Below are 8050 nucleotides of genomic sequence, written 5' to 3'. Positions count from 1 at the left end.
GGTCACATGATGAAACCTTCAGGAACGCGGCCAAACCAGAGTTGGCAAACCAAACCTCAGCTGAAAAATCTGACAACACTGGGCAAAGATAGAACAGTAGGCCACTTTGATGAGGCAGGAGGCGGGCGAGGGAAGGGGGGGGGGGTCAATGATCTAAACCACTTGGCATCTTTCAGTCTCTTTGTAGTGCCATTTGGTCTAAGATTCAAAGACTATGGAGATCATTTGGTCGCCCCTTTGAAGATGATTTGTTTTTGTTTTGTGGTTGCAACATTTTCCCTCATGGAGGACTTTGCTATATTCAACCCACCCACTGAGACTGACCTTGGTTTGGGGGCAGATTCTCAGGGGTATCTCCTTTCAACACATCTCAGAGGTGCTGGCTTCGATTTTAACTCCTGACTCACCAACGGTCGGGAATAAAATGTCAGAACCGCTCAATCCGACTCCTTCCCGGGCATTTCCAATTTGTGGATCATGGTGGTGATTCATGGGCATCATGGTGGTACAGTGGTTAGCACTGCTGCCTCACAGCGCCAGGAACCCGGGTTCAATTCTGGCTTCGGGTGACTGTCACTGTCTGTCTGGAGTTTGCATGTTCTCCCCGTGTCTGCGTGGGTTTCCTCCGGGTGTTCCGGTTTCCTCCCACAGTCCAAAGGTGTGCGGGTTAGGTGGATTGGCCGTGCTAAATTGACCCTGGTGTCAGGATTAGCAGGGTAAATGAGGGTTATGGGAGTAGAGCCTGGGTGGGATTGTGGTCGGTATAGACTCGATAGGCTGAATGGCCTCCTTCTGTACTGTAGAGATTCGATGGATTCTATGTACTCAGGCCCAGTGATACCCCTGCTAAAAGCAAGCGGGGCTTATGTATAGCCAGGGACCAATCGTTATGTTAACCTCAACATCGGAGGAGTTCCAGCCTGTTGCCCAGCAACAGAAAAACAGGCAACAGACCAGAGGAGGCCCAGGTAAATTTGACAATGCTGCCCACTTTGAAGCTTCTTGTGAACCATGGGCTGCAAGAGTTCTACTCCATGTCTGATTCGAGGCCTATATATTCCATCTGTTGGTAAAGTTTCAGATTATCCTCATTCAGATCACATTAAGGAGGGAACAGGGTAAAGTCACTGCGCCAGAAATCCAGAAGCCCAGCTGAGTCCTCCAAGGGACATGGGTTCAAATCCCACCATGGCAGTTGGTGGAATTTAAATTCAATTAATAAATCTGGAATATAAAGCTAATGGCAATTAATGGTAGTATTACTGAAGCTAGCTTTATATTCCAAATATATATAGTGCAGAGGAGGTGAACTAGGCTGATTCCTGGGATGGCAGGTCTGTCATATGAGGAGAGATTAAATTGGTTAGGATTGTGTTCATTGGAGTTTAGAAGAGTGAGGGGGGGATCTTATAGAAACTTAGAAAAATCTAACAGGGTTAGACAGGGTAGATTCGAAAATAATGTTCCCAATGATGGAGGAGTCCAGAACTAGGGATCATAGTTTGAGGATAAGGGATAAACCTTTTAGAACTGAGGTGAGGAGAAATTTCTTCACCCAAGGGGGGGTGAATGTGTGGAATTCACAACCATAGAAATTAGATATAGCTCTTGGGGCTAAAGGGATCAAGGGATATCGGGGGACAAGGGGAAGGGGGGACTAAGAAATTGAATTTGATGATCAGTCATGACCAAAATGAATGATGGAGCAGGCTGGAAGGGCCGAATGGCCTCCTCCTTCTTCTAGTTTCTATGTTTCTCTATTAATTGAATTTAAGTTGCACCAGCTGCCCACTATGGGATTTGGACTTGTTTCCCCAGAGCCTGGGCCTTTGGGTTACAAGGAGAGGAAGAGTTCCAAAGAAGAATCATGTTACACTCGCAACGTTAATCAAAGAATCCCTACAGTGCAGAAGGAGGCCATTTGGCCCATTGAGTCTTAGGTCACTGTCTGTGTGGAGTCTGCACATTCTCCCCATGTCTGCGTGGGTTTCATCTGGGTGCTCCAGCTTCCTCCCACAGTCCAAAGATGTGTGGGTTAGGTTGATTGGCCATGTTAAATTGACTCTAGTGTCAGGTGGTTAGTAGGGTAAATAAATAGGGTTATGAGGATTGTGGTCGGTGCAGACTCGATGGGCCGAATGACCTCCTTCTGCACTGTAGGGATTCTATGATTCTATGACTCAATGTGGTTGACTCTCAAATGCCCTCTGCAATGGCCGAGCAAGCCACTCAGTTCCAGAGCAACTAGCGGTGGGCAATAAATGGTGGCCAGCCAGCGACACCTGTGTCCCAGGAATGAATTAAAAATAACTCGGGGTTTATACCAGGACGTACCTGTCTGAGCGTTGCCTACAATGTGATTAAATCTACGTCTGATGAAGGGACGCCAGCCTCGGAGGAGTTATTTTGCACAGGAAACGTGGTTTGGCCTTTACATTGAATTCCATGGAATGTACAAGACAGAAACAAGCCCAATGGATCCTTGTCAGTGTTTGAGCTCCACATGAGCCTCTTCCACCCACCTGGAATACAGGAATGAGATAGAGAATCTGGTGAACTGGTGCGGCAACAATAATCTCTCTCTCAATGTCAACAAAACGAAGGAAATTGTCATCGACTTCAGGAAGCGTAAAGGAGAACATGCCCCTGTCTACATCAACGGGGACGAAGTAGAAAGGCTCGAGAGCTTCAAGTTTTTAGGTGTCCAGATCACCAACAACCTGTCCTGGTCCCCCCATGCCGACACTATAGTTAAGAAAGCCCATCAACGTCTCTGCTTTCTCAGAAGACTAAGGAAATTTGGCATGTCAGCTGCGACTCTCATCAACTTTTACAGATGCACCATAGAAAGCAGCCTTCCTGATTGTATCACAGCTCGGTATGGCTCCTGCTCTGCCCAAGACCGCAATAAACTACAAAGGATTGTGAATGAAGCCCAGTCCATCATGCAAACCAGCCTCCCATCCACTGGTTACACTTCCCGCTGCCTCGGGAAAAGCAGTCAGCATAATCAAGGACCCCACACACCCCGGACATTCTCTCTTCCACCTTCTTCCATTGGGAAAAAGATACAAAAGTCTGAGGTCATGTACCAACCGACTCAAGAACAGCTTCTTCCCTGATGTCATCAGACTTTTGAATGGACCTACCTTATATTAAACTGATCTTTCTCTACACCCTAGCCATGACTGTAACACTACATTCTGCACTGTTAGAATGTAACCGGTGATAACATTGTATCTGTTGTAAAGGGTCAGCTGACCCAGGAAACCATGTAACCAATGACAGAATGATGTGATGACCAGCTGACTCAGTATAAATAAGAACCTGTTGGGAATTGTTGTTTTTGCTTGGAGTGGCCCAGGGCGAGGCTTCAAGTTTGGAGTAATGAAGTTTCTTTATTAAACACCTTTTCTTTGATTTCTAAGTTGGAGTAAGTTTTGTTATATTTTGATTGTCTACACTGGAAAAGTTCCTTGTGGATGAACATGCACTCTCTCCTTTCCTTCTCTATGAACAAAATCCAAAGATGTGCAGGTCAGGTTGATTGACCATGCTAAATTCTCCCTCAGTGTACCCGCACAGGCAACTGGGCGGATTTTCATAGTAACTTCATTGCAGTGTTAATGTAGGCCTACTTGTGACGAATAAATAAACTTTAAACAGTATGCCTTGTATAGTGCGCAAAAAATAATACTCTTCACTGTATACTAAGACATGTGACAATAATAAATCAAATCAAATCCAACTCTATCCTTGCGCTACAAGGTGGAATTTCACCATTTATGTTTATCCTCCTCGCTGTTTGGCACCTTAAAGCATGTTGTGAGTTGCTGTGCCTGTGCTTTCCAGCTGTTACTCATCCCTCTCTCTCAATCTGCAAATTTGACAGTAACTGGCAATTAAACCTCAATTACAAGTGACTAATATCTCTGTAAACACCGCGGAACCCGGCCCACACTCAAACCAACCACCAAAATAAAGTCACATCACGCACCGAGCTCCCTCAGCTCAGCTGACGCAACTCCCAAGTCCTCGCACGATATTGGCAGTCTCATGGCGACCACGCCATGTGGACCTCCTCTGGCATTGCCCACAGTAACAGCAGCCACTTTGCATGACGTAGCACTTTTAACGCAGTGAGACATCCCAAGGAGTGCAACGCAAACAAGGTTTGAGACCACGCATCGCAGAGTTGATGTTCGGGCAGGAGAGGACGATGTGGGGGTCAGGGGTTGGGGGGGGGGTGGGGGCGGGGAGGGAAGGACGGTAGGTTGCAAGGAGTGTCTAACTTAAAGAAGGAGGGAGATGTGGTGAAGCAGAGATTTTGAGGGAGGGACCTTCAGCGTTTAGGGCCTGGAGAATGAAGGGAAATCAGGGTAGCGCAAGTAGCCAGGATTGGAGCAGATCAGGACAGGCATCTTTTCTTATTTATTCATGGGCGTTGTTGACTGGCCAGCATTTGTAGCCCATCCCTACTTACCTTTAGAAGGCAGTTGAGAGTCAACCACATTGCTGTGGCTCTGGAGCCACATGTAGGCCAGACCAGGTAAGAACGGCAGATTTCCTTCCCTAAAGGACATTACCGAACCAGCTGGATTTTTCCGACAATCGACAATGGTTTTATTGTCATCAGTAGATTCTTAATTCCAGACTTCTTTTAAATTCAAATTTCACCATCTGCCGTGGTGGGATTCAAACCTGGGTCCCCAGAACATCAGCTGAGTTTCCGGATTAACAGCCTAGTGATAATACCACTGGGCCATCACCTCCCCTGGTCACTAACAGCAGCAATGCTGGTTATCAAGGCCTTAAGAAAAACAAAGAGAGCGCCAGACTTCATTTCCAGAAGGATAGAATTAAGAAGCAGAGAAGCTGTGGTAAACCTGTGGAGAATCTTGGTTTGGCCCTATGAGGAATGCTGTGCGTGGTACTGGCCTCTCCGTTATAAAAATGATGTAGAGGAACCAGAGAAGGTGCAGAAAAAACCCCAAATCGACAACGGTTATGCTTGAACTGGGATCTTGGATGGTTCGCGGGTTACAGGAAGTCACAGAATGGGGGCGGGACATTATGGTGAGATTGGAAAACAGCAATGAGAACTTTACGTTTGTGGCTAAGATAAAAGCAAAACACTGCAGATCCCAGAATCTGAAACAAAAACAGAAAATGCCGCAAAATCTAAGATCTGACAGAATCACAGAATACTACAGTGCCGAAGAGGCCCTTCGGCCCATCAAGTCTGCACCGACGCATGAAAGGCCCTGACCTGCCCACCTAATCCCACTTGCCAGAACTTGACCCATAGCCTTGAATGTTATGATGTGCCAAGTGCTCATCCAGGTACTTTTTAAAGGATGTAAGGCATCCCGCCTCCATCACCCTCCCAGGCAGCGCATTCCAGACTGTCACCACCCTTTGGGTAACAAAGTTTTGCCTCAAATCCCCCCGAAACTTCCCCCCCCCTCATTTTTAACTTGTGTCCCCTCGTAACTGACCCTTCAACTAAAGGGAACAGCTGCTCCCTGTCCATGCCCCTCATAATCTTAAACGCCTCAATCAGGTCGCCCCCTCAGTCTTCTCTGCTCTAGAAAAAACACCCCAAGCCTATCCAACCTCAAATGGTCCATCCCAGGCAACATCCTGGTGAATCTCCTCTGCACCCCCTCCAGTGCAATCACATCCTTCCTATAACGTGGCGACAAGAACTGCACACAGACTCCAGCTGTGGCCTCACCAAAGTTCTATACAACTCCATCATGACCTCTCTGCTTTTGTGATCTGTACCCCGATTGATAAAGACGAGTGTGCCATATGCCTTTTTCTCCACCCTATTAACCTGCCTTTCCGCCTTCAGAGATTGATGGACAAACACGCCAAGATCCCTTTGTTCTTCGGAACTTCCCAGTGTCAGACTTTTCATGGTATAGTTCCTTATCAAATTACTCCTTCCAAAATGTATCACCTCATACTTTTCAGGATCTAATAAATAAAATAATTTCAAATAAATAAATTAGAATTTATTTATTTCAAATAAATAAACAATATTTTCTTTGTCTATATCTCTGATGAAGGATCTTCCAGATTCAAAATGTTGGCTCTAATCTCTCTCCACAGATGCTGTCAGATCTGCTGAGAACCCTACAAGGGCCTTTGGGGCCACAAGGTTAAATCGCCAGTACAGCTTGAAGTCAGTTCGGGATTAATCCTGGTGTTCTTCCTGAGGGTTTACAGACCACCCACACCCAACAGACACAATTATCCCATCATAGAATCCCTACAGTGCAGAAGGAGACCATTCAGCCCATCAAGTCTGCACTCTCTGACAGACTATCTTACTAGGCCCCTCTCACCCACCCTATTCCCGTAACCCCACAAATTTACCATGGCCAACCCACCTAACCTGCACACCGTTTGGACTGTCGGAGAAAACCGGAGCACCCGGAGGAAACCCACGCAGACACGGGGAGAACGTGCGGACTCCGCACGGGCGGTGACCTGAGGCCGGAATTGAACCCGGGTCCCTGGCGCTGTGAGGCAGCGGTGCTAACCACTGTGCCACTGTGCTGGATGTCAATCCACATTCCAAGTCCAGCGTGGCAGTCTCCACTCACTGGGATTGTCTGGATTGACATTCAATCCCTGGGCCTTGTGACTGACCATGAGAAGCTCAGAGCCTGGACAGCTGAAGACATGGCCACCATGGTGCTAAGGGAATCAGGGATATGGGAAAGGCCAGAATAAGGACCACTGGAGGTGATGAGGATAAGAAGGGGCAAAGTCACGGAGGGATTTGACTACAAGAATGAGAAGTTCAAAATTGAGGCATTGACAGAATGGGAGCCAGGATTGTCCAATTTTATGCTGTGTGTCCAAACCACCAGTAATTTACCTCACATTTGGCGATTTTACTTAAAATGACCCTGAGGAAGGTGGAAACCTTTACACTACTGCAGACGGGTGCTTTTTTCAGACTAACTTGGGGAACTTTGTTTCATACTTTCTGTGATTTTCCCGCCCCCCCCCCCCTCCCCACCCCATCCTCCCTGCCACCCTCCCTGACCAAGATGCATTTTCAACATTGGAACATCAACATTTGGAGGAGGCCATTCAGCCCCTCAGGCCTGCTTGCTCCACCATTCAGTTAGGTCACTGTTGATCTGTCCCGCCATCAGCTGCAATAAAGATGGCCACGGGAGAGGAGTGTTCACGTTGTGGCCTGCCAGGCTGAATCAGCCCACACATCTTTCCACAACTTCATGCTGCGATCTCAGGGCAGAGTGCGGAGATGTGCAAACAATGATGGTGCCACGCTGTCGGACCGTTATTCCGCCTGCCATTCCTTCAACTCTTTCACATTGCTCTCTAAGGGAAGGGACAAAGACAAGAACCTCAGCAGCCTGAGTAACAGGGAACAATTCACTCCCATTTAGAAGGAGCAGCTTGTATGTGTCTCGCTGCCAGATCTTGTCCAGTGCGTATCAGGTAAAAGGAAACAAGTCTGCCCAGTCTGACGCAGTGCAGCTCATGTGTGTTTTACTTCAAGAAAGCTCCTGTGTTTACAAGTTGGTAAAACTATTAGTAACATTTGTAATGATAGAACTTGGCAATGCATGTCTGACTCGCACTCGGAAGAGGGAAAGGCCTAAAGGAATTTGGCTCCGTCCAAGAAACTTGGCTCTTACATCTTGCTGATGGGCGGCCAACTTAGCAACATGCAGTGGGCTCCTAATAGAATTCCCACTTGGTGCCAAAACTACCACCTTCAAGCTTTTTATTAGAAACAAGACTTCTCTCTGACATGTTGGGGGCAGGGAGGATTATCCAACCACCTCCCAGCTCGTGTCCTGAAGTTTCAGATTGTCCCCTCCTTTCCAACTGCCCATGGTTATCAGGCAGTCTCTTCAACTGTACAGCCTGTAGCCGCTACATCAAACCTCCCCACCTCTCTCCATTGGGGCAGCACGGCGGTTAGCACTGCGGCCTCACAGCGGAGAGAGATGGGAGAAACCAATTAGTTGCCAAGAAGGAAGGACAAGCATTTATATAG

General features: G+C 47.3%; 1 protein-coding gene across 1 annotated transcript in view; it reads left to right on the top strand.

Moving 5' to 3' along the window:
- Nucleotides 1-2341: 2341 nt before the first annotated feature.
- Nucleotides 2342-8050, top strand: part of srp14 (signal recognition particle 14) — a 106401-nt gene continuing 100692 nt past the window's right edge. Inside the window, exon 1 of the mRNA XM_078233450.1 lies at nt 2342-2345. The gene's annotated coding sequence lies outside the window, so the exon portion shown is untranslated. The remainder of the gene's footprint in view (nt 2346-8050) is intronic.

Source organism: Mustelus asterias, chromosome 18 (assembly GCF_964213995.1).
Source record: "Mustelus asterias chromosome 18, sMusAst1.hap1.1, whole genome shotgun sequence".
Lineage (NCBI taxonomy): Eukaryota > Metazoa > Chordata > Chondrichthyes > Carcharhiniformes > Triakidae > Mustelus > Mustelus asterias.
The sequence above is the reverse complement of the archived record's forward strand: the minus strand, read 5'-3'. Positions and strand labels throughout refer to the sequence as shown.